Below are 27,001 nucleotides of genomic sequence, written 5' to 3'. Positions count from 1 at the left end.
GAAAAAGCAGGGATATATATACTCATCTAGTAGCCCACAGGCAAAATATTTCCTTTTTTGTTGCTGATCTTGGAATACTATCATTTATAAAAAAGAAAAAAAATCACCAAAATTTTACCTTTATGCAAAGACAGAGGTGATCGTTTTTTTCTTCATGATTATCAAGATTCTACAACACCTATTTTTCTAATTGATGCTGTGCACTCACTTTCTGCCACTTGCTCTGATTTCCCTAGGTGGACTGGTTGACCAGAAAACTGCCAGCAGAGAGGCACAGCGTAGTGCTGCTCAGGAGTACCACATGGTTCTTTTGGGAGAATTAACTTATGGTTGCAACATGATAAGCAATAGAGAGGAAGAGAAAAACCTTCACAGAACCATGTTAATCAATTACCTAGTATGTAAGGCACCAGAGTAGTGTGAGTAGTTTGGATGGTTTGGGAATTAGAAGGAATCTGAAGGAAAGATGACATGTCTCCATTGTTAGGAGACTTACATTATTTTAGTCATTTGAAAATCATCAAGTTCTTCAGTAGAGCATGACTCCATGCAGGGACATTATTTCAATAAGACCTAAGCTTTGGTGTGCACTGTGAGTGTAAAATGATGCTGGAGAGCAAGTTATCTTTAGCATCACATCCTGTTCAAGATGTGCCCTGGTACTTACTCTTGACACCCTTAGCAAATGTTTGTGCTAATTCCATATAGCTCTATCCACCCAGTTTTCCTGTTAGAAGCAAGGCATTCGATACTGAATTTAGATTTCAGGAACTGCTAACAGGGATAAAACATTGAGAACTAGTGCTCTTTTCTTTATTATAATGACTACGCACACTTTACTTTCTCATTGTGAGGTTCCTTTACTGTACCGCGACTTTTGTTGTGCACAGCTTGGAATTTTCCATCTCATCCTATAGAACAAATCTGAATCTATAGTTGTATAGGAGAACTAACAAACAAAGCTCCTGCTCTTCTCTTCCCTCTGCTGGCTTCCAGTTGTTCCCTTCCTGCTGTTCTATCTCCAAGCAGACTGTAGGCAGACCGGCCATCTGTTGCCAGGTCACAGCTGCCTCTTCCAAATGATGCTCTCATTCCCCCATCCCATTTCTAAATGCCTGCATATTGCTATCCACTGCTTTTGCCACCTGCTGAAGAGCTGACATGACAGGTCTCTGTTTGGGAATTTTAGTTTTGAATATTCTTCTAAGAAATAGAAGTCTCATTTATTTTTTTGCCGATATGCATGACACAGAGTTCTTTCTGAAAGATATAATTTTTTCTGGGATGCATCCTAGGCTTCCCAGTGTTTCAGAACTCTGCCACATCACAGACTACAGAAAGTGGAACACGCCTGCAAGGTTCTTTCTATTAATCTGCATGAGGTATGTTTAATTTGATGATCAAACCTTATGTTTTCATTTACTGATATGAAATTTGAACTTGGGGTTTCTGTGTTTTATTGATAATATAAAGAAATAAGAAAATAGGTGAAGAAGCATTAGGGATCTGTATTTCAGGTATGAGTTAAGCAGATCGTATGGCAGAGCCTTTTCTTTTGTAAGGTTAGCATGGCCTACACATCATAAACCTATCTCTTTCCTGGTCAAAAAATTCCCATGGATGTCAGATTTTCTGGGACACAGACCTTTCTAATGATGCTGAAAAGCATCCGCTCTAAGTATTTTAAGTTATAACATTTTTTTTCATACCATACATGATGAAATTCAAGGACACAGCCCTCAATTTTAAGTTGAGAAAAGCATTTCTATGGGGATCTAAGACAAGATATTCCAGGCGTATTATCTTCTATAAGTGTAGGCAGCTTAGAGACTTCAAAAACTATTTTGTACAAAAGAAATATATAACATGTAGGTAGTGCTGGTTTTTCTACTGATCACACTAAAGAGAATTAAATGAAACAGGTCCAGGGGCTAAGGAGTTGACTAGGTGCTCAGTGTGTTTGCTGCAGAAGCTTAGAAGACTGAGCTCAGATTCCTTGTGCCCAGGTAAAAATCTGAGTGTAGCAGTAAACACATGCAATCTTGCAGGCGGAGAGGATACAGTAGGACCTGGGGTTCATTATCCAGCTAGTTTGAACAGACAGGTTCAGTGAGAGACTAGCTTAAAAAACAATGGTGGGAAGTAACTGAAGAAGTCAACCCATGATGACCTCTGACCTTCATGTGTGCACACACAAGTATTTAAGCACCTCTCCATCATCCTTGTCTCTGCCTCTGTTTTTGTCTTTGTCTATCTTTGTCTCTGCCTCTGTCTCTCCTCTCGCTCATATACACACAAGCACATGCACACACGGGCACACACACACATACATACATACATAAACACACACACACACAAAACCCACAGTAGAATCATGCTCTTACCAGAAGTCACACATAACTTAACCAAAATTCCAGTGCCAGGCAAGGGATGGCTTGAGTTGCTAGTCAGAGTATTGTACAACCCCCATCCCAGCATAGGCTATTGTTATTATCCTTAGATGCTGGAGAGAATATGACTCATTACTGAAGTCACCACATCCTTGAGACACAAGACATGAAGAACTCAGGATAGCACTGACCTAGAAGGCTCTTGGTTGAAGGCCAGTTGTCACAGTACTGGAAACTGCTACTCAAAGTCCCAAGGCAAAAACTTGTGAACAATCCTAACCAGTGGTAAAGCCTGGCAATCAAAACAACAATAGAGACAGCAAGATATCCTCATTCATTAAACAATGGCACTTGTATCTTGGGCATATACAATAGCTACCTAATCTAACCTAAAGTTCATTCAGGTGGAGGAAACTTATGCATAATACTGTAAATCTATCCAGTGGCTGGCGAGGTCTTAAGCACTAAGGGAAAACCTACTATTACTATATTACTAAAATAATATACTTTCAAATTGCCTTTTAAGTATGAATTTTTACACTCAAATATAAATGTATCTCTCATATATCATCAAAGAGGTCCTTTTTGTAGCAGAAAGAGGCTAGCACAGAGATTCACAACCGTTCAAAATGCAAAGAACAGGTGACAACTCAGCTCCAGTTAGCACACCTATATAGCTACCTACAGAAAACCTGTAAAGGGTACCCAAGTCAGCATACCAGCATGGACAGGAAACTAACTTCCAAATCACCCTACTTTCAGATAAAGCGCTACAAGCAGTCACTGGATCATGATGGAGAAAGAACCAGTTCCTTTTCAGAAATGAGACCTGAAGGCTGAGTGGCCAGCCATAAACATCCCTCCAAAAGGCAACTCTAATTGGATTTCGTAGATTATTGACGAACCAATGAATTCAAGATTGGGTGGGTTGAGAAGATTGGATGACTGGACGTAAGAACAGAGGGTTGAATGGAAATGATCCATAAAATATTTTTTACATGAATTTCTAAAAGGAATACAGATGAGGAAATAAATAAAGGAAAAAAATACAGATTTCCAAAGATTGGGGTAGCTTTGGGAATTTTGTTTAGGAAGATAATAGAGACTGGGATATATCCTAGAGGCAAAATGTTTTATAGGTGTTTGGAAGGTCTGGGTTCTTTATAATTTAGTATAACAGAAAGTAATTTAGTGCATGCAAATCAGGCAAGAATCCCATTTTCTTTCATCATCAGCCTATGAAATCACACATTATACATAGAAATGAAGGAGACAGTCCAACAGTGTAGAGTCAGGGGTGAAAATAAGTCAGTACTTCCAGTGCAAAGGAAAATATTAGATTGAACATTGAAAATCTCTAGGAAAAACACTCAACATCTTATTCTTGCCATGTAGCATGACCTCTTTAAAAGCTCTCATCCCATTTCCAAAAGGAAATAGAAAATCGATAAAAACATCAACAAGTAAAGTAAGCCAGGTGCTTCAAAGAGGAAATAGAAAATCAATAAAGCACCCAGCAACGTAAGTCCAATGGCAACATTTGTAAAGGAAATTAGTATATGATCAGAGGAAGAGAGTCTATGGGCCTAATATACAGAATGATTTAATATCGTAAAGACCCAGAGAGATGTTGATTCCTCAGAGATCATGAGGATTTTCTTTCTTTGCTCTTGAAACCAAGAATGGCTACAAGGCCTCACTGTGCTGCAGTCATTGGATACATAGTTGCAAATTAGCACATTTTAAAACCATAGGTCTTTAAGTTATTTTACATTTTATTCAGATTGAGTTTTGATACAAAACTTAGGTATATGATGATAAAAAGTTGTGACTTTCAGTGTTACCATTTTTTTTTCTGGTATTCACAGTCATTCTGCCCAACTGTTACATTTGGGTATTTCTTTTACTTTAGGCAGAATGTAAATCTTTCTACTCTTTTATCCACATATTTAAAGGACATAATATTAGCTTTCGTAAGGCTGCATGTATTTATAGAACAAGGATTAGCATATGAGCAAGAATCTAATCCCTTTAAAATAACTTTTAATCTATGTAATTTATAATGACTTTTAAATTACCTCAAGATATTTTAAATGGTAAAACCATTAGAATTATGAAATTGCATTCCAAGTTTAATGGAGATAATACTCTAGTTACTTTGATACTATAAGATATGTGGTAGAATAAATGCATTTCGAAAAGATTTTTAAGTTTTAATTTTAATGAAGAAAACTGAAAGAGTAAGATGAATATATGGTTTTAAAGTGCTGCTTCTAACTATAAAAACAACCTTTTTATTTTAGAATACATTTCATATTTACAGAAATTTGGAGATGATACTATTCCCATCCCTTTTAAAAAAACTTACTGATTTTTTTTTTTTTTGGTCAGTATTTTCCATATCACACTATTTAAAAATTATGTGTTACCCTCAGCTAAGTAGTGGGGAATTGTGTTCTATTTTCTTGGACATGGAATGTGTGGATAGGTACATTGAAATTCTACGGTGGAGACCTATACATCTTTGGTGACTATTTGTTCAGTTGTACATATGTTCTTTGTATTTTGTACTTGAAATAATCCTATGTGGCTTAATTTTGCTTTTCAGGATGCTACAGACTTGAGCTGTCCTGCCACATTAACATTCCACGTGCATGTGGACATGTGCATGTGGACATGTGCATGTGGACATGTGCATGTGGACATGTGCATGTGGACATGTGCATGTGGACATGTGCATGTGGACATGTGCATGTGGACATGTGCATGTGGACATGTGCATGTGGACATGTGCATGTGGACATGTGCATGTGGACATGTGCATGTGGACATGTGTGTGTCTGAGCTCCATAGTCTCTGGCCTCACAGGATGTTTTCAAAATTCCCTTACACATTATTTTTTTATTGCAAGCCTTAAATTCATTATTTCTCAGTGAGCTCTCGTTCCTTGTATTGCAGAATAGTTTTAGCTACCAGATTATGGTCAATTTATATGCTCATTGTTAATAGCTAGGTGTCATTATTTCTAAGATTCTCTGTTGATATTATGAGTGTAGAACAGGTTCTGTATATGCACTTGTTATACAATATATATGTGTGTGTGTTTATATATATATATATAATTTAGACAGAATTATTGGACAATATATGCATCATTATTTATCAGTGGTTTTAGGAACTATGTTAGTAACAAAGAGGTTACATTACTCTCTTACTGCTACTTTGTAGTTGTGAGCTACTGTATTTTAATGGGGGTAATAATAATCTGCTAGTACTTACCTGCTACTTCTTCTACCCCAATCTTATTTTATAATTAGGGTTACTACTTTCCTAATTTGTTTTAAAGAGTAACCTTTGCCACGTTCCAAAGTTTTAAAAATTCTTTTTAATTTTTCTATATTATAACGCAATTATATCATCTCCCCGCCCCCTGCTTCCTTCCTGCAAACTTTCCTAAAAGTAAATGGTGACTCGTAAAAACACATGCATAAAAGTATCATTCTACATACTGAACAGGTTGTATTTACACATGTAGGCACACACACACACACACACACACACACACACACACACACACAGTATTAGCCAAACTTGTCATGGCCCGGCATGTCTAAAGCTATACCATGAAATTCTTATTTTTTTTTAACATCAAATGTTTCCATATTTAAAAATTTGACAGATTGCACTGTGTGCAATTTTGTTTACTGTTATAAGCTTTACCAAACAGGCAGTATCACTTTACTTTTCTAACCATTCTTGCTTTGGTTTATGAAGTTCCTTCAGTATATGACTTTTTCTTGTGGCATAATTTCCTTATTAGCCTTTGACCACAGCAAACATTAAAACAAACAAACAAACAAACAAACAAACAACCACCACCAAAAGCCCACAAACAAAACCAACTCCATGCATGACATTCTTCTTCATGAACTGTCTTTATGTATAGTTCCGTCATAAAATCAGGAGATCCAGGATCACAAGTCAGCTTGTGTAGCTAATGCTGATCTTTTCATAAAGGACTGAAATGAAAAAAATGCTAGAGTCATCTCCTGTCAGTTTTAACTATTCTGCTTACATATGGAAAGTGTGGCATGTGACCCCTGTCTTTGCCCAGTGTCTACTAACTGAATCAGAGAAGACATACTCTCTTCAGTAGGAAGCTAAGGGGAGTTGATGACAGAGGGTAGTGAAATATAGAAATATGTCATGGGAAATGAGAGAGGAGTTGTAAAATTTACTCATACTTGCTAGTTTTGTTGAAATATGAATGTGTTGTGATTGAGTAAAGCTATATTTGTCAGGGAGAGTTTTAAAAGTTCTCAAAACAAGATAGAAGTTTATTTCCATGAGTGTATAAGCAAGTGCTTTGGGGTTAGGATTGAACTCCACACTGTAGACAGCTGAAGCTCTTCCCAGCTTGTTCTTCAGTTCTATAAGACTCAGTTTAAGGTAGCTGCAAGCATCAGTAAGGAAAAAAAAGGTAAAGGAAGCAAAAACACTGTTCCCCAAAGCACCAAGAATACTGTTTAGTAACATTGATAGGGCAGAATGCAGACATACAATTATACAACTAAAGTAGTCTGATAAATACATTCTTGATTCTTTGTGTCTAATCGACATGTGCCAGTGTGCTAGTTACTTTTATATGTCAACTTGCCACAACCAAGAATCACCAGGGAAGAGATCCTAAACTGAGGATTACCTAGCTCAGTTTGGTATATGGTTATGCCTACCAGGAACTGTTTTGACTATTGATTGATCTGGGAAAGTCCAACCCATGAAGGTCGATACCATTCCCAGTGAGGATGCTCTTGAAACATGGAAGTGAAGAAATCTGTTTAAGCATAAGCAACATAGAAACCAGTGAGCACCTGTTGCCACCTGTTTTTAACTGTAGATGTTATTCAATTAGTTGGTTTGAGTTGCTGTCATGACTTTCCCTCAGTGATGGTCTGAAACCTAGAATTGTATGTCCAATAATTCTTAGTCTCCTAAAGTTTCCTTGCGTCAGGTTACTTGTCATAGAAAATGGTTTGGAAATGAAAGTGCCCTCAAGACTTGTTGCAATATTTTTTAATTAATTATATAAAGTTTAGAGATGATAAAACAGTAAAAAGACAAGAATATGGAAATTAAATTATAAAATGATGGCTTAGTGTAGTGCAAAATACAAGGGAATAATAACATTCTAATGACTGAGGAGAAATATGTTTAAAAGATGATAATAATTTCAAATAATTTGCATTATTGAAGAAAACACAAATGAATCAGGTCCTTAAAATAGCAAAGTTAAGTATTGTTAAAGTAGTGAACCATCTTAGCAATCTTAAGTCAACACAGTCCAAAACTTCGTTTTAGTAATTAACAGCCTTCATTTTGCTTAAATGATTTTTGTCCTCTAATATTCTTTGAGAATTGCATTAAATGAATCTTTGAGATTCCTGAAGCACGCTTAGTTGTTCAAACATTACCCGAACAAATTGGGAGACATGTAAGTCATACAAAAGAGAAAAAGTTAAGTTGAAAATTCTAATCTCTATTCTTTAAAATTGAAGAATTGAAGTCTATATTGCACTCCAAGATATGGACTGAGAGCCATAAATATACTACCTAGAACAAAGCAATACATGTAAATTTAAAAAGCATAACATCACCCTGAGTGAGGTAAAGCAATCACAAAAGAACACACATGGCATGCACTCACTGATAAGTGGATATTAGTCCAGAAGCTCAGAATACCCAAGATACAATTCACAGACCACATCAAGCTCAAAAAGAAGAAAGATCAAAGTGTGGATACTTCGGTCCTTCTTAGAAAGGGGAACAAAATACCCATGGGGGGGGGAGATATAGAGACAAAGTGTGGAGCAGAGGCTGAAGTTAGGATATCCAGAGACTGACCCATCTGGGTATCCATATCATAAACAGTCATTAAACCCAGACTCTATAGCAGATGCCAAGAAATGCTTTCTGATAGGAGCTTGATATAGCTGTCTCCTGAGAGGCTCTGCCAGAACCTGACATATACAGAGGTTGATTCTAGCAGCCACCCATTGGATTGAGCACAGGGTCACCAGTGGAGGAGTTAGAGAAAGGACTGAAGGAGCTGAAGGGGTTTGCAACCCATAGGAAGAACAACAATATTGACCAACAAGATCACCCAGAGATCCAAGGAACTAAATTACCAACCAAGAAGCACACATGGAGGGACCCATGGCTCCAGCTGCATATGTAGCACAGGATGGCCTTGTTGGGCTTCAATTGGAGAAGAGGTCCTATGAAGGCTCTATGTCCCAGTGTAGGGAAATGCCAAGGTAGGGAGGAGGGAGTAGGTGGGTAGGTAGGTGGGGGAACACCCTCATAGACGCAGGGGGAGGGATGCCAGGATAGAGGGTTTCTGGAGGGGAAACTGGGAAAGGGATTACATTTGAAATGCAAATAAATAAAATGTTCAATATAAAAAAAAGCAGTAGCTAACAACAACAACAACAAAAGTCATAGCAGCAAATTAGAGTATAAGGCGTATACTGTGCTTAGAATTCCATTTGTTTTGTTTTACTAAGTAAAAGAAAAAAAAAATGCCTGAATGGCCACAGTAGATCATGGTCATTTCTGTGGAATTTAGGTTGATATTCCTCGTCTTTTATAAATAATATCAAAGGCAGACCTTAATATTTATAAAGTCAGTCCCTGTCTCTTTGTTTTTGTGTCTCTCTGTGTATATCTTTCTGTTTCTTTGTGTCTCTTTGTCTATTGGACTCACTGTGTATGTGTGCATGTGTGTGTGTGTGTGTGCGTGTGTACGTCACCAGATGAATGTGTGTGGAACATTTCAGTGCTTGAAGGTGGTTTTATAATCTTGGCTGCTAAATATGAGACAGTCATTTTCTGTTTAGCTCTTAAAAAATAATAAGTACATTGATTACCAAAAATGCTTAAGAGTCATGAGGTTAATTTTCATTTTTATTTCTCCATGTTCATGTGTTTACCCTCGTGTTCTTTTATGTCTTTAAGTCTCCTTTTATTTTAACACAGGATGTGAATGCAGAAAATTCTAGCATGATACATCTGGAGGATTAATCTGACCTTTAGAATATCAGGATCATAGGAATCTAGGGAAATATATGCTTATGAACATTTAATAACTCCACAGCCATGACTTAGTGAAAAGTTCCCTGTTTTTGTATTATGAAAATATAGCTCTAGGAGTATGGTTGAAAAGTTCAACACACAAAAGTTAAAGAATTGGTAGAATTTCGAATGTCTGAATTGTTCTTAATGCAAAAATTCTACTTTGTTAGAGCTGGGGAATACTTAAGTCTTGGTAATAGAGATCCCAACAAGGAGAGACCACACAATAACTATATAATATCTAAGTTGGCCATGAAATTTAAAAAGCTTTGAAAATGTTAAGGCCCAGGGCTGGAGAGATGATTCAATTGGTAAACTGCTTGCCATGCAAGCATAGGCCTTGAGTTTGGAAGCCCAGAACCTATGTAAAAACCTGGATATGGAGACACACCTGTAATCCAGTTCTGGGAAGGAAGAGGCAAGCAGGGCCAGGTCCAGCCAGGTTCAATGTGGTTCAAGGAGAGGAAGATATCTGACTTGCACATTTGTGTGAGACCACACAAACCTCTACACATGTACACCTTCTCTGTCTCTGACTGTCTCTGTCTCTGTCTTTCACTGTCTCTCTCTGTCTCTGTCTCTCTCTGTCTCTGTCTCTGTCTCTCTGTCTCTGTCTCTCTCTCTCTCTCTCTCTCTCTCTCTCTCTCTCTCTCTCTCTCTCTCTCACACACACACACACACACATACACACACTCCAGTGAACAGCATACTCATGTATGAAATAATCATATTTAACATTGTTCCAAATTCCCATTGTTTGCTTCAGAAGTTACTTGAATGAATAGGTTACAACAATAGGCTTGAAATTTTCTTTTTGTTCTCCTCTGAGAACAAAGGCTTTTTTTTAGAAGATCTAACTGCTCCCACCTCTTTCCTGCTCAAAAAATGTGGTTAGTCCATTGATTCCTCATACCAGTGGCATTTATAGGCTAGACAATGTGTCATTCCAGTTTTTCTACCCTGAGTTCCATGTTTGCCAAATAGCTTTGAATTTGCTCAAAAATCCCTTTGTTGGGAAAATGCTCGATATTAATCTTCCCTCGACTGTTCTGGGAGGAGGCAAATATGTGGAGTAAAGCTCAGAGCCATTTGCTGTTCAAAGGCCTTCAGATCTTGCACCGAGCTCCACAGACTCCAAGCCTTTGCCACAGTGTCTGCAGCACATTTTACTTTTTTTTTTTTTTTTTTTTTTTTTTTTTTTTTTTTTTTTGACAGCAGGAAGAACTCTTTGGCCCACTTTCTCTTCTAAACTTTCGCTAAACTTCAAACTCCTTTCTCCCCCCTCTATTCTTTCACTAAAGCTCATGATCACATGCAGAGTAAATAATCTATAGACCATGATCCGCTGTCCTGTCAGGCTTGTTATCCACACTCTGAGCCCCAAAGTCAAGAAACCTGCCTGGTAAGTATTCCCAGGTAGGTTTTCTAACTACCTCCCCCACCGCTACCCATCATCATTGCTTACACACTCAGAACTCCCTCGTAGCATGCTGACTATATTTGGAAGAACTAATTGGTGGTTCTGGTGTCTTTGTTAGGAAAAAAGTGACACTTTTTGAAGTTAATAAAAATCTCTTCAGCTACAGCCTTTTATCAGATGTAACAAAACATTGTTTGAACAAATGCGCTCTCAGTAGTGGTGACAGTTCATTTCGACTTCTCCTAGCCATCAACATCTTAGGAGAGCAAAGGGAAGGAGAGCTTCCTTAAAGGCAGAAAATTATTTTTTGGATAATGGCAGTTCTTTATAGAAAAAGACTTTGCAAATCAATAACTCAATTAAATTAGGTTCCAATTGGATTGTGTCAGCAATTTTGTAATACATAATTAGGTAAGATGGGTTTTCAATTATTTCAAAGAGACTTTCAGTATATATTGAAATGCTACTGACTTTTGAAGGTTATTTATGTGTGACCACAATTAAGAAACTAACCGGATATTCTATTCGGTTACTAACATCAAGAAAACTAAATTTATAAAGCTCCTTTTAAAATTGTAGATTTTACGTGTGTGTGTGTGTGTGTGTGTGTGTCTGTGTGTGTGTGTGTCTCTCTGTGTGTGTGTGTGTGTGTGTGTGTGTGAGAGAGAGAGAGAGAGAGAGAGACAGACAGAGAGACAGAGAGACAGAGAGACAGAGAGACAGAGTCAGAGACAGAGACAGAGAGACAGAGAGACAGAGAGAGAGAGAGACACAGACACAGACACAAAGAAATTTATTGATCAGTTATGGAAGATCATCCAAAATTAGTTTATTCAATCATCTGAACCCCAGTGCAAGGTGCACTAAATTTTTTTTTTCTTGTTCATTTGTGAGTGTTAAAACCTGTGCACTCCTTTTAAGTAAAAGAATATTATCCATTTCATATGGCACAGCATGGAAGAGTGGCTAGGGGCACTCATTTCTCCCCCTTTTCATTGATAGGAGCCATACCCTCACCCCCTGAAAAGTGTAAAATCTAATTAAAACTGATCGAGATAACCTTAGGCCTTTTTTTCTAAAAGAAATTTAAATGCTACCACTCTTGATATTACAGTGCTCTATTATCAAGTATGGTTTTGAGAATTTGGAAAAAAGTATCTGCTCTCATAAATGGATCAACCATGCTGCTTTCTTTTTTCAAATTGACATATTTGTTTACTAGCATGAGTATAAAAGAGTAACTGATCTAATTATTTTGTTTTGTATTTGCTTGGCTAATGATCTTCTAAATTCAGTTCATTAGTTTGGAGGGGGCATAATCATCAAAAAAGTGTTACACAAATACATGCAAAAGAGTATGTAGAGAATATCTGGGTGAGGATCAGATATATCAGTTAAATGTACATTGTTTTAACAAAAGTAAAATTCAGACATCTAATACAACCAAATATTCATATAGCCAAGCTGATGACATTGAATACAAGCTATTTTTAGCATCTTTTCAATATGATTATTTCTCCAAACTAGCAAAGTTAAAATGGGCCTTTATCAAATCTCTTAAAGATATCAACCAATGTGGAAAATATAATTTTTCTTATTTGCACTATTCATTAATTATGCCATTCACGCAGACAATTACATTTCTTTTCAATCCCTCATATTGTGTGAAATACAAGTGGCACATATCTTGGTAAAATGTGCACCCTGCCTTCTATGGCATTATGGAATTACAACCCAAACTAATTAAAAGAGTCAGTAATTAAGAAAAAAAACACAACCAAAACAAAGTATCAGAAAAACAAAATTAGAAATTGGCAGAAATAATTATAAACCTTTGCCCATCTACCTGACAAGAGTAAGCTTGGCAACATTTTCAAGGTGCTGGATATCAGTGAAGCATGTTTATCATTAAAACTGAAGTTTTTATTATTTTCAAAAATTTGATAAGCTGCAATTTTCCAAATGTTTTGGGATGACTGTTTATATGCCAGTTTGGACACAGTAAGAGTTATTTCAGAAGAGGGAACTTCAATTGTGAAAATAACCTCATCAGATTAGCCTCTGGACAATCTTCATGCATTTTTCTATTGATGATGTGTAAAGATGCAGCTCATTGTAGGTGGTGTCATCCCCAGGCTGGAGGTCCTGGGTTCTGTAAGAAAGTAGGGTGTACAAGCCCTGGAAGCAAGTGTAATCTCTCCATGTGCTCTGGGTCAGCTCTTGCCTCCAGGTTTCAGCCTTGGGTTACTGCCCTGTGTTCTCTCAGTGATTGTTTTATAAACTGTGAGGTCCAAAAACCCTTTTCTATCCACATTGATTTGGGTCTTGGCGTTTTCACACAACAGGAATGTTAATGAAGACACATATAGGATTCAGTTCATCAGAGATCAGTTACTCATCCATACACGGTTTTATTGCTCAAAATGTTTTATTTTTCGTTCTTCACTTTTTCATAATCTCAGCCTCAAACTTGCCAATCTTGTTTCAACCCTCCTGTCACCATATTTATTATTAAACTTTCATTAAACTTTGAATCATAAAAATACTATCTCTGTTTTAATAGGTTGCTGAGACTAAAGACTAAATGATATGCAATTTTATTGAAGTTAAGTATTTAAACCCCATTCTATTAAATCAGGAGTTGATGGATCTCTTTCATAAATGAATCAAACAGTAAACTATTTAGAATTTGTAGGTCATGAAATTTCTGCCTTAAGCACTTATTATTGCTGTAGTAATTAGAAGTTTGTTGTAGATGAATAATAAACAAGTAGGTACACATTTGAATAAAATTTTATGTACACAAACAGCTAGACATATACTTTAAGAAAATAAATGGCAATTCTAGCTTTTTTCTCACATTTCAATCGTATTCTCCTTGTACTTAAGGTCCTGGTGTAACTTTACAATGAACAATATTTTTTTTCTGGATTAGTCCTTAACACAATTCCTTTGCTTGCTGGCAAATAGAAAATCTAATACGTGTGTAATTATATTTGCCAGTGCTTGAAGTTGCTCATCAATGATGGAAACCAGTCTAAAACTCTTAAACTTCTGAATTCTTTCTACCATCCTCAGCAAACTTAAAGCATGTAACACTTACAGTGTTAGGCATTGCAATTGAATTATTTTAACCATGAGAGGAGTCAAGCTGGCTAAGGAGGTAAAAGCCTTGTGGTGAAGCCTGATGACCTATAGTAGACCTCTGTGACCTATGTGGTGTGAGGAGAGAGTTGATTTTTGTAAGTTTTCTTCCAATATCCACATATATGACACAGAATAAAAAATGTATAAATATATAAATAAATGCAACAAATACAGTAATTTGGGTATCTATTAAAATACAGAATAGAAAAATTAAAAGCACCAAGTAAAAAGAAATCAAGATTTGACTACTATTAAAGTTCTTTCTGGACTTTCTGTCTTCTTTCTTCCATTTCTACTTCTCTTTCTTCTTTCATTTCCCTCCTTCTTTTTCTCCTTCTTTCCCTCCTTCTCTCCCTTCTCTTCTTCCTTCCTTCCTCCTCATCCTCCTATTCTTCCTCCTCCTCCTCCTCCTCCTTCTTCTTCTTCTCTCTCTCTCTTCTTTCCTTTTCTACTGTCCAGTTTGTTTGTTTGTTTGTTTGCTTTGTCTTTTGCTTGAATTCATGAGACTGATCAGGAAAAAGTTGCAAACCTTTAGGAATTTCTGAGGCCCTCTGGGAGGGCAAACTAATTCATATTGGACTACACACTGTGTTTAACTTGAAAAATCCAAGTTGTTATTTTAGCCTTGCCCCCACTGAGCTCATTTTTCAGTTAAATACAAAGAACATACACATTGGTTTTGTTAATAATCCAAGAAAATCTGGAGTCTTTTGAGGTCCTTTTTTTTAGCATTAACCTCTTCATACTATATTTTTTAAAAGCTAATAGTATTTAATAGGGGGAGGGGGAGGAGGGAGGGGGAGAGGGAGAGAGGGAGGGAGAGAGGGAAGGAGAGAGAGAGGGAGAGAGAGGGAGAGAGAGACTTCCACCCAAATCCAGCTTTGTTAGCCAATGAATTTATTTGGGTTTCTTACAGGAGCTATGTCTTCCAAAACTCATTCCTGAAGGGGTGATGCTCTTAACCGCTATACCCCTGGAATTCCCTAACAACTTGTAGGCCGTTGAAACACAGGAGAGACTCTGTTTTCAGCAGTTATTCACTATCTTCATAACCTCATGTAAGGAGAATCTCCATTAATCTTCTTGGTATTCTGGGTTTCATAAGCCTTCTGGCTAGGTGGGAGTGTTCAGTCCATGAGGAGAATCTGGATAACCATTAAGAAACTGTTGAGACAACTAACCTAAACCAATGAGAGTGGCTTGCTGAGCAAGAGTGTGCTTCTTGCAGTCTTATTTTATTTTTTGACTCAGGTAACAAGTAGACTTACTTCAGGGCGTTCTGTTTTATGAATTAAGGACATCACACATCTTTACAGAATAGCATTTGGTCCTGGAGTCATCCACAGAGAAAGGATCAGAAGGCAAGGAAGATCTGGATATGCTATATACTTCAATTATATCTACTGTGTTCCCTTTACTGAAAATCCTATGAAACTGTAAGCATCTCAGGACATATAACCCAGCTATTTGCATAAAGGGAAGAAAAACAAGACTCCAAGGATAAGTGTCATTTCTCTTCCATAGCCACTTAAACAGCCTTTCCATGGAGTAGATGCATGTATATGTATATGATATATATGTATGATGTAGATGATCTATATCATATTCAAGGAGATGCACTTTTTACTTCCTGTATATAGTGCCTAAGGTCATCTTCTTATGCACAAGGAGACATACCAGAGACACTGAGCATAAACCTCAAATAAAACAGGAAACACTAAAATTCTAAAACTATGAGAAACTACCAATAGAAGAAATCTAAAAGTAGTAAGAAAAAGTATTGTTATCTGGTTTTGAGATACATGGAGCTGAGGTCTAAATATTACAACTATACATTTGAGAATAACAAAGACTTTCCAGGGCAACAAGTAAAGATTGCATTGTAGATAAAATCACATTTAGCTATAGAGATTTAACAAATACATATTCCTGTCAACTGCTAGAACTCTCCAAGTGTTAGAAAACCAGTTTTCTATAATACATCAAGTAAAACATGCTTTAAAAATGAATATAATGATTCGTGGGGATGCATTTGATTGACAGGTTAAAACAGTGGAACACACACACACATACACATTCCTGGGCACGCCCTATAATTTCTTCCTTTCTCACAGTTTCAAACTCAGTGCTCCCATGAAAAATTTGTTGATGTTGTTTTCCTTTTCCCTTGCCTGCAAATTTTATTATTTGGGACATACCAAAACCTTTTAACTTAGAGGTTATTAGGAGCATTTTGGGGGGAATTGTAGATTTAAGGAATGAACAAAAGTGCTTTTTATATTTTTAAGGTGCTTTTAATATATTTATATATGTTACACTCGATAAAGAACTTCATAATCCTATGAATTTACATTGAAAAAAGAACCAAGCATGTACAGACACATAATACGGAATATTAATGAAAACTGTGTGATGTTAAAAAGCCAATCTCTCATTTAACAAGATTGTTTTGTAGGACAGCTGACAATAAAAAAAATCATTTTCCTAATATAGGACATTGTACACAAAACAGATTTCTTACTCATTTTCATGTCTTCAAACAATTTTTCTAGTGATTGGATATTGTCACTAGTATGCATTGGGTTTAATATGGCTTTCAATAACCAGTTACTGGAGGAGTTAAGCTTCCAGGTTCTGGAGAGTCTAACAAACCAGATTTGGCTACTGTGCCTCAATATGCCTGCTAAATGGATAGAATAACAGTTAAGAGCAGAAGAAGCATGCTTACTCAATGTGACCACATTTGGAAAAGGCAAAGAGAGATACAGGCAGCCTACTCCTGTCTCCATGCACAACTTCAGAAGCCTGACATCAGGAAGATTTTAAACAGAAGGCAAAATAGAAACCTAAGTATTCCTGGTCAAGGTGTGGGGCTGATTCATCAGTGCCACTCTGATAGTCTCTCCTGTAATTCCCTCTGAATGGCACCATATTTTAGCCTGTTTCTTTTCTCTGCCTGAGATTCCTAGGGAAATACTGACTTTTTGAAGCCCATTGTTTAAACAATCTGATAGTGAAAGGGAAGGACACAAGTGGCTCTTTTGAATATCTTCATGCCTACAGGGATAGTTAGTAATATTGCTGTTTCATAATGTTTTAATGCCATTGGTTAGAAGAATATGATGTTAAGACATTTATATAATATTTCCAAACTTCTCTTTAATTCAAATATTGTATTTGTAGTATGATAAGTTTCATTGGTGACTTCTTTTGACACAGGTGGGACATATCTATTTGTTTGTTTGGTTTTCGTATTTTTTTAAACAATAAACAAAACTTACTTAGAGGCTATCAAAATCAGGCTATTGTGGTTTGAGTAGGTTTAGCCTCCATAAACTCATGTATTTGAATGCTTGGTCCATGGGGAGTGGCACTATTCGGAAGTGTGGACTTGTTGGAGTAGGTTTTGCCTGGTTGGAGGAAGTGTGTCACTGTGGAGGCAGGCTTTGAGGTCTCTATGCTCAAGCTCAGTCCAGTGTGAGATTGCAGTCTCCACCTGGCTGCCTTTGGATTACGGTGTGGAACTCTCAACTCCTTCCCTAGTACCATGTCCGGTTTGATGCTGCCATGACTTCCCGCCATGATGATAATGGACCAAACCTTGAAACTGTAATTCAGGACAAATTAAATGTATTTTCTTTATAGGAGTTGCCTTGGTCATGGTATCTTCTCACAATGATGAAACCCTAATTATGACATCTGTAACATAGGCTTCAGCATGTTTATCAAGCTCCTGAAAGAATGAATGTTTTTGATTATATGTGTTTCATATAAACAAAAGTGTATACATGTACATATCCAATGTAATGTGTGAGTGATAGTTTATATATAGTTTATGTCTGTGTATATACATATATATACTTATTTTTTACATATATATATATATATAGTTTATTTTTTAGGGGCAGATGTATAGCTTCTGCTGTGTTTTTAAATTGGATTTATGATTCATAAGAACCTCATCTCATTCTAATTAGAAAAATCTGTGAGTCAGGAGATTCTAAACACTGTTGGCAACTACTGAAGTTTTGAGTTTTACTGTATGCTAGCGAAAACTGTAATCTCCTGGCTTATTTCTGAGAATTGTTCCATCTTTATAGCTTGGTGAATAAGATAAATAAATAAATTTTAGAAAAATTTCCCTTCTTGTAAAGATGCTGTCTTTGTCCCTTAACATTTTCTTAGTATAATAAGTTGTTGGATATTGCATTCTCAAGACATATCTTTGAGCCTGAGACTTGTTGTTTACTGCTAAGAAGTCTACTACTGGGCACAGTCTCAACCGATTGCAAGAAAGAATTCAATTTGATACCTACAGAATTATTAAAGAGGAGGCTATCATCTGCATATTAATACATACATATATACACACACATATGTACTCTAACAGATATATATCTAAGCTAATGTCCATCTATGGGTGGATATATCTGCTTATAAAGAAATGAATCATAAAAGAAAATCTTAAATTGAAAGAAATCTCTTCTGACTATAAAGGTAAACTGAGTCATGGGACACATTTACAATTCACTATTTCTGAGAAACCTCACCATTTTACTATGATGGCTGTAATTAGTATCTTTAGATGAGGTGTGCCACTGCATTTCATGCACCATCTTCAGAAAATCTTGCAGCAAATTGTCCCACTGAGTGCACACTTGAATACAAGAAGATGTGTTGCTACTGCTAGTAGTAAACTTGGATGGATGGTGACCACAGATCCCTTTTCTGGTCTTAGAGATATCAGCAGAATACATTTTTATTTGGGTATTATGGTCTTAGCAAGTGGATAATTCATTGTGTATTTATTCCCAAGTGCACCATTTGTAAGATTCTATACGATTGGTGATGGGATTCCTGGTTTTACCGCAGATGTTCAGTTAAAGAAATGTTAGGAATTTACAAATGTAACCTAGATGTTTGGATCTCTGATATGTGATGTTTATAATCAGGAATTATTATAACTTTCAGTATACCTGGTCTTTTTTTTAAAACTTACTGAATAAGAATAAATGGAGATTACATATAATTTCACTCCTTTATTGTAAAGACAGAAAAAAACTCACTAGGAATGAGGATATGGTTATTTTTTGAAAGATAAAAATGTAGATTTGAATTATAGCTATATGAGTTAATAAATTTGAAATGTCAGACAAGTTCATTTACCAATTTAAATTGGAGTTTTTTCCTTTGTTAAAATAGTATACTGGTTTATTGTATAAGCTAACTCATTAAAATGTTATAAACACTAAAGGCAGCAATACAAATGCACATGGAAACTATAAAGATCCTTTAAACTATGAGTATATGCAAATATCTCTATATTTTGGTAAATATATACATTAAATTTTCATTAATTTTGACACATGGAATTTTAATTCAATATCTTATGATTTTTAAATTTTTACTCTTATTTATCTGTGTTTATGCATGTTTAATTGTGTGTGTGTGTGTGTGTGTGTGTGTGTGTGTGTGTGTGTATGTATGCCACATGTGTGTCTGTATTGGTTGTAGGCATGAGCCAGGGCATGTGTGTGAAGGTCAGGGAGCAGCTAGTGGGAATCTGTCCTCTTCTTTCATGGCACATCAGGAATCTAAGTCAGGTTTATCATGGCTTTATCTGTTGAGACATGTTGCAAGCCCCATAGTATATAATTTTAAGTCAACATACATAAACAAAACCTCCTAATAATAATTTAAAATCTCCGTCAAGGACAACATCTTCAGCTTACTTGGTATAGCCTTGTTCCAAAAATGTCCTGAAGATGGCACAATAAGTACAGTTTGGTGCACACGTTATTAAAGAAGCATTTATAAGAAAAATATATTGGAGGTTAAAACACTAAATTTAAAATAAACATCTTGTGAGTTTGTAGAAGAGAATTTCTTCTAAGCTTTCTATCCAATGTCCATTGTTTTAACGTAACTAAAATAATTTGCCTCATTGTACCTTCAGGAGTACCTGGTAGGAAAATTGACATAGTCAGATGTTGGTGGCACGAGTCAGGTTGGTTCAACTACAGTTTTATTGATACATTTACCCTTGCACTTGCAAATATCTGATCAGCTCATCTGTTATCTTCTATGTAATGTATATTCTGTGTCTAAGTGCCAGTTTTTATTAGACTCATTATGTGGGCAGGGGCTGGGATCGAAAAGAAAAGCAAGCTAAAAGGAAGAATTTGTCAGAATATGAAATAGAGTAGAGCCTGTTCGTAGAAATGGTATGGACAGACTAATTACTTCTCTTGGTTTTAATAATTTTCTTAAAAATGTCTATAGTGTGCCAGTTTTATACTATATAAGCGTGAAGTAGAATTTGTGAAAATATAGTGCATAGGAACATGGCTTACTTTGGAAAGGAATGGTATGAAAATACACCATGCTGCATTGATTTGAGCATGAGAGGCCACATTTCTCAAGCACCATTACCTTGTTTATATCAAGCACACATTATAGTGTGCAGATTGTGAAGTCTTCTTTTGTTAGGAGTTTAGAATCTTAGTATCACCTAAGATACATTCATATGCACAGACATAAATATTAACAAAATTAAAGCTATACACAAATTCTGTACAGTAAGTCTGTATTAGAAGAATTCTCATAAGTACATAAATCTAACTTATATAAATGAACTTCATTTAGAATGATTGAAGTCATGAGGTAATCTTTTTATGAACTTGGCAAATTGTCTTTCACTGCATGAGAAGTGCTTGACATTAGTTGCTGAGAACTGAAGTTGAGTTCCAGTAAGTTACCTGTTTGATAAGATCTCAGTGTAATGTTGTATGACAGCATCATGGCAAACTTGAGAGACTAGAAAAGTGAAAATACCTTTTAGCAATTCCAAACTAGTTATCAATTTACTATGTTCTGTGTTCATATGCCAAGAGGACTAAATTTTGGGTTGCCATCAAAAGTGACATAATATTGGCCATTGGTAAACTGTTGAAAATCAATACAAGTTATGTAGATTGGTAAAGAGCCATGAAGGTAGAGTGTGACATTTTATCAGTTGTTAAGGTAGGAATGGAAAACCAATATAAGTTTTACTCTTGAATAAACCATTTGAATACTTAAAATATGTTAGTACTCTCTTTGTGTTATAATACTTAGGTAGTAGGCGTAGACTCTTAGTTTTAGAAAAACTGCAGACGTTATGTTTCAAAGTTGATATTCACATTCAAAGGAAGAACAGATGATTCAAAAATGTATAGTGCTCATTAACATTATTTTCAATGACCTTGACCATATTATTTCCTGAATAATGGACATATAAAAATGATGCTTCTACATATTCCTGAATATATTCTATTGCCTTTTTTAAAAACAGTTTTGAAATAATCCAAGCACATGTTTCACGGAGTTTCTAGCACATAGTTGCTCACTGTCTCTCTTTTGAAGATTAAAGAAAAAAACAAAACTAGTTTAAAGAGATGGACCAGTGGGAAAAGTGTCTGCTACACAATGTGACAAGCAGAATTCAAAGCTCCAAAATTTATGGAAAAATTGCACATGATAGTGTACATTGTAACCCTAGAATTTTTCTTCTGAGATGAGATTTTGGCATGAGAAAATCCCTTTGAAACTTGTGGACCGAATAGCCCTGTTGCAAACAAAGACCCTCCTCAAATACAGTAGGAGGTAAGAAGTGACATGTGAGGTTGTCCTCTGTCCTCCACATGTGCTGCTGTCACAGTCATAGGCATGAACATACACACACACACACACACACACACACACACACACACACACACACACACATGTGCATGCATGTGTGTATGTGCAAGCTGCTGAATACGTGAATCAGACTATAAGTGAACATGAGAGAGGGGGAGGGAAAGGGGGGAGGGAGGGAAGGAGAAAGGGAGGGAAGGAGAGTACTAGAAAAAAACCCTTCCTTTTTGGCCTCTTGTTTTTAACATAATGCATCAGAATCTTTAGGTGAATCAACTATTTCAGGATTCTCCTCCTAAATTAAGCTCTATGCTATTGATAAGTAGGACTTTCGGTTGTAGTTTCTGTAGCCTCGGCATTCTTTCCTTTATTTCATGGATAAGTGTCATTTTGAAATTTGGCAAATTTATAAAAACAAAAACAAAAGCAACAAACAAACAAAGAACATAGCAAATCCCAAACCCTGTATCTCTGTATTGATATGGCAAGACTTATATAGGTATTACATCTCTAAGTTTACAGAGTTCTAAGATGTGTATCCTGGAGGCTAGTATCCTAGAGGAAGAACACTGGGTCTTTGTTTTGATGAAAGATTCACAAGTTATCAGTGACTGATCAGTGCTGACTTAACTCTCAGAAGGAAAGAAGAGTTGTGGACATGGCCGAGAAGGAGATAGATGGTTTGCTATAGTGATATTTCATTGTGATTAGTTAATTGTTCAGTTTTGGGTTCCTTTATTAAATGGGAGGTAGTATCAAATGAGACCAACTATTATTCCTAATGTAAAATTTACATTCCTAACAAATATTTCATATTCATCTCATTATGAAATGAAATGAAATGGCACAAAGGGATATGTATTTCCTACTATTGTGCTTCTGCGTCTTGTTTTGTCTACCTTCCTTTGTTTTGTTTTGAGACAAAGCCCCACTTGAAGTTGCTAGGTTTCTGAGGATGATAACCAATTCTCCAGACTTCATTTCCCATGTGCTGGGATTACAGGTGTGGACCACTACAGCTGGCAGCCACATGCTTTTATAAAACAACTTGATTTTGGTCATCCCATGAGGATTCATATACTGTGAAGTTTTTTGAAAAATGATGAAGGTTGTAAGTTTTACGGAAGAGTATTAGAAAAGTATTTGCTTTTCCTTAAATTTTTCAATGTATTTTCATTTAATTTTCTTTTTCTGTACTATTGAGCATATGGGTTTCCTTATCATTTTAAAGTAAAAATCACAGTCTGCAAGTGGTTATATTTTATGGTGTCTAAGGGCAACTATCAATCAGAGAGTGTGCCATTTTCTGTTCCAAAAGACTTTCCAATAGTGGTCATTACAGTGATTTAGATGTGGCTTTACATGAACAGCAGCTCTAATGAATAATGGCTAAGGGTTTCTTGCAGCTCTAAGATTGTGTGGTTTTCTGAATGAAGTATGGCTGTTTCCCAAGTAATAGCATTAGTAATGGTAGTTAAATTTTTTATGTAGACTACCTTATCATGACCAACTGATCTGTGTTAGTATATGTGAGCCCTCAATAATGTTGATACTGAGTTTTTTGCAGATGTGGAAAGGATAATGCTTTCCCTTACATCTGTGGAAGTTTTGGGGTACTATATTGAAGGTTCTGAGGTTAAATTTTATTGTAACCATATGTACTATGTACAGATATCTTTTGCACTGTAGAAACTTTACCCTCAGATATCACTGGTAATACCCTCTCTGAAAGTGTTAGAGATTTCATTGATGTATCACAGTGGGATAATTGTACATGTTACTTCTGTTTTAAAACTGTTTGTTGCCAAGAAAGCTACAGGAGTCATTACAGAGCCTTTAGACCTCTCACATCTCTTGCTAGCTCCACCTTGAAGTACCTTTTGGGCCAGTAGCCTCTGCATCTCCCCCAAACACTAGCCTAGCAATAGCCCATGATTGTATGGGTGGAGGTTATTTTCTTTTGGCCCAATCAGTGAAATTATTTAACCTAATCAAGTCTCCACTTTAAGAAAATTAAGAGTGAAACTCATGGAACAGCCAAGTAATCACTGCCCAGCTGTTGTTTCAAGTAGCGTGTAGTCCAACATCTCTTCCGTCTGTTTTATTAGATTCATTAAGTCCATTAAATCCTTCAAGCAGCCTGCTTGGTTTTATTCCTTGGTGTCTGATTTTACACTGTATTTTACTCTGTTCACCAATTTACATTCTTGTGAGAATAAGTTTATTGGAAATCTTAAACATCTCTCAGCTTTTTGCCCAAAGAGTTTTTAAATATGTTTCATTATTTACTGTATTGTCTATATAAATATACACTGCACATATTTTGACTCATTTCTTCAAGTGTTCTCTGACACAATAATAATCATTCCATTGCTGCCTTCCCTGTCTATATTACACTTCTATTTTGTCTGATCATGCTGTCCTTTCTGGAAGAATCCATGCTCTGCTTTCATTACTAAAGTCTAGTGTGATTGTACATGGCCTCTTCCTTCAATATCCATAGTGTCAACCTTGGTCCTGTAAGAACAGTCCTAAAATCATTGACTTATTTATCATTGCTTCTTATATATCAAATTAAAATTTTGAGTAGGATTGTGCCTTAAGTGTCTTCTTTCCAACCTTAATGTGAAGTTGAAAGTGCATTTGGTAAACATTTTATGGTAGAGATCTGACTCTGTTACCACATTTATAAATGATAGATATTTAGGACACATGGTAGAATCAAATGTTATCCACCACTCTTTGCTGCAGTTGCCCTTTGTTGAGTCTTCAGTCCTATTCTGGGTAGTGGGCTATATGCAGAAATTCCATGTTATATCCACCTGACATGCCTGGGAAATAATCTGTCTCTCCCATTATGTGTTTTTATTTCCTCCTGCACTTTCAAAGACCTGGCATGGGGTGGGTTTCAGATGGAAAAGAAATACTGCTTGTAGCCATAGATATTTTGGAATTCCTCTTCAGCTGATGCTAAATTCATTGTGCTTAGGCATATGCACTTAAAGTTGTTTTAATGGGTTTTATGAAATCTTCAATTATACTTAATGCAAGTATATAAATGTTTTGTAATGTCTTCTATATTCATCTAGCATGTAATGATCTTGGAATCTGCTTGTGAGCCTTTTAAAAGAAGTTAAAATATTTTATATTTGTGTGCGTATATGTGTACATGCAAGTTTGTGTATGTTAGTACACATGTGTGTGCATGTTTATTTTGAGTTGGTACACATGTGTGGGCTGGTTTGCATGCTAATATGTATAGATACCAAGACCACAGGATAACATTAATTATCAGTCCTCAGACAACATTCACGTTTTGTCTTTTGAGAGAGTCTCTCACGGATCTGGAACTCACTAAGCAGGCAAGTCTGGCTAGAGAGTGAGCCTTGGTACCAACATGTCTTTACCTTTGTGTGAGATTACCAGTGTGGACCACCACATTTGACTTCTTGCACATGGGTTCTGGACTTCAACTCAGGTCCTCAAACTTTTACAGCAAGCACTTTACCTGCTAAGCTATCTCCCAGGCCTTGTTTCCAGCCAAGAATGGTACATATTTATTGGTTGATTGCATCCCTTGCTGACTCCATCTTGAAGTATCTTGAGACCCTCTCCAAGTTTACTAGATTGTTGAGAATATTATTGGTTACTGGTTTTTCAGTGTTTGTTTGTTTATTTTTGTTTTTGTTTTTGTTTTTATCTTGGGGTTTAGGGTTTTCATTCTTTCTTCTCATCCCTTTTCCCCCTTCCTTTAGACAAGGAATCTCAAGATATATGTCACCGATATGCCTAGGACTTTTAACATCAATAAGACTGACCTTTGAATTTACTATGACTTTTCTGCCTTTGTCTCCCAGTTCTGAGCTTATAGGCACTAATTTTCACATATTAGATCAACATTCTTCAAAATGTATAGAAACATCAGAATTCCAAGGGGATTTCAATATTATGTAGCTTCAATCTTAGTATAATTTAAAAATGTTTGTGAAAAAATTAAGGAGAAAAGTGATTTTTTTATTTCCTATATCTTCAATTTTGTTCCAGATATACCCATCCCATAAAATGTCTCTTGATAAAAAGTATTCAAAGAGCTCAACTACTGATAAAACTCATAACTACTGATAAAACTCATATCCCTTCTAGAATTCTCATTTTGAAAAGTACTTTCAAACCTTATGTTTTAAATTTGACACTTACCAATAATACACACTTTGATGGTTAGTGATAATTGTAAGTGTGGTAAAATCTCGGATTGCCTTGAAGATGTGACTCCGGACAGGCACGTGGAGAGTTATCTTGGTTGCATTGAATGAGATGGGGAGAACTGTCCACTATAGAAGGTACTATTCCCCAGACAGTATCCTGGGTTATATGGGTAAAGAAAAGGAACCGAGCATTCAGGAGTAGGCACCCTTTATCCTCTGCTCCTTGGTCGTAAATATAATGTGGCCAGCTGTTTGAGTCTCCTGTCATGTTGACTCTGTGACTTCCCCATATGTATACTTGAAATGTGAGGCAAAATAGAAATAAATCATTTTTCTGCTTAATGTCTTTTTGCAGAGGGATTTTAAAAAATAAAGCAACAGGAAAAAATTAGAACATGCTATAATAGGATTCATTACGAAACATAATAAGGCCAAAGCCCTTTAGATCTACATTGCATATACAAAATGCAAAGTTAGTTCAAAATAGAATAATCATTCAGTAATGATACAAAGATACAGGCTTAGTAATAGAGATGCTCAATTAGTATGTAAATACTATTGTGAAGAACATGTTTTTTTCTTTTTCTGGAATAAAATTGTAAATAAATATTAAAATCATCACAAATTGTTTGTATCCATTCATTTATATCTCATTTCAGAAAATAGAGATCATCAAGAAATATATTACATGTGTGTACATATTGATATTTTTCTTTTATTTAAAAACATATAGGATGAGCATGAGATATGGCTCATGTGCATATACCCAAACACACACATACACATAATTAAAATAAAAAATAAACGTAAAAATCTTACATAAGTCCTGAACTGTCAACTATTAGGGCGATGTTCAGACACCCTTTCATGTATTCTTTTGTTTATATATTTTAGCATCATGAAAAATGTAAGGAAGAGCGAAGCACATTAACTTTATAAAACAGGCACAAATCTGTCTGCCCTAAATAACTCCAATATAATGAAAATAACTTTGAAGATGCATTAAAATAGCAATGGAAAAATATAGAAAT

This window comes from Mus musculus, chromosome 8 (genome assembly GCF_000001635.26).
Source record: "Mus musculus strain C57BL/6J chromosome 8, GRCm38.p6 C57BL/6J".
Classification (NCBI taxonomy): Eukaryota; Metazoa; Chordata; class Mammalia; order Rodentia; family Muridae; genus Mus; species Mus musculus.
The sequence above is the reverse complement of the archived record's forward strand: the minus strand, read 5'-3'. Positions refer to the sequence as shown.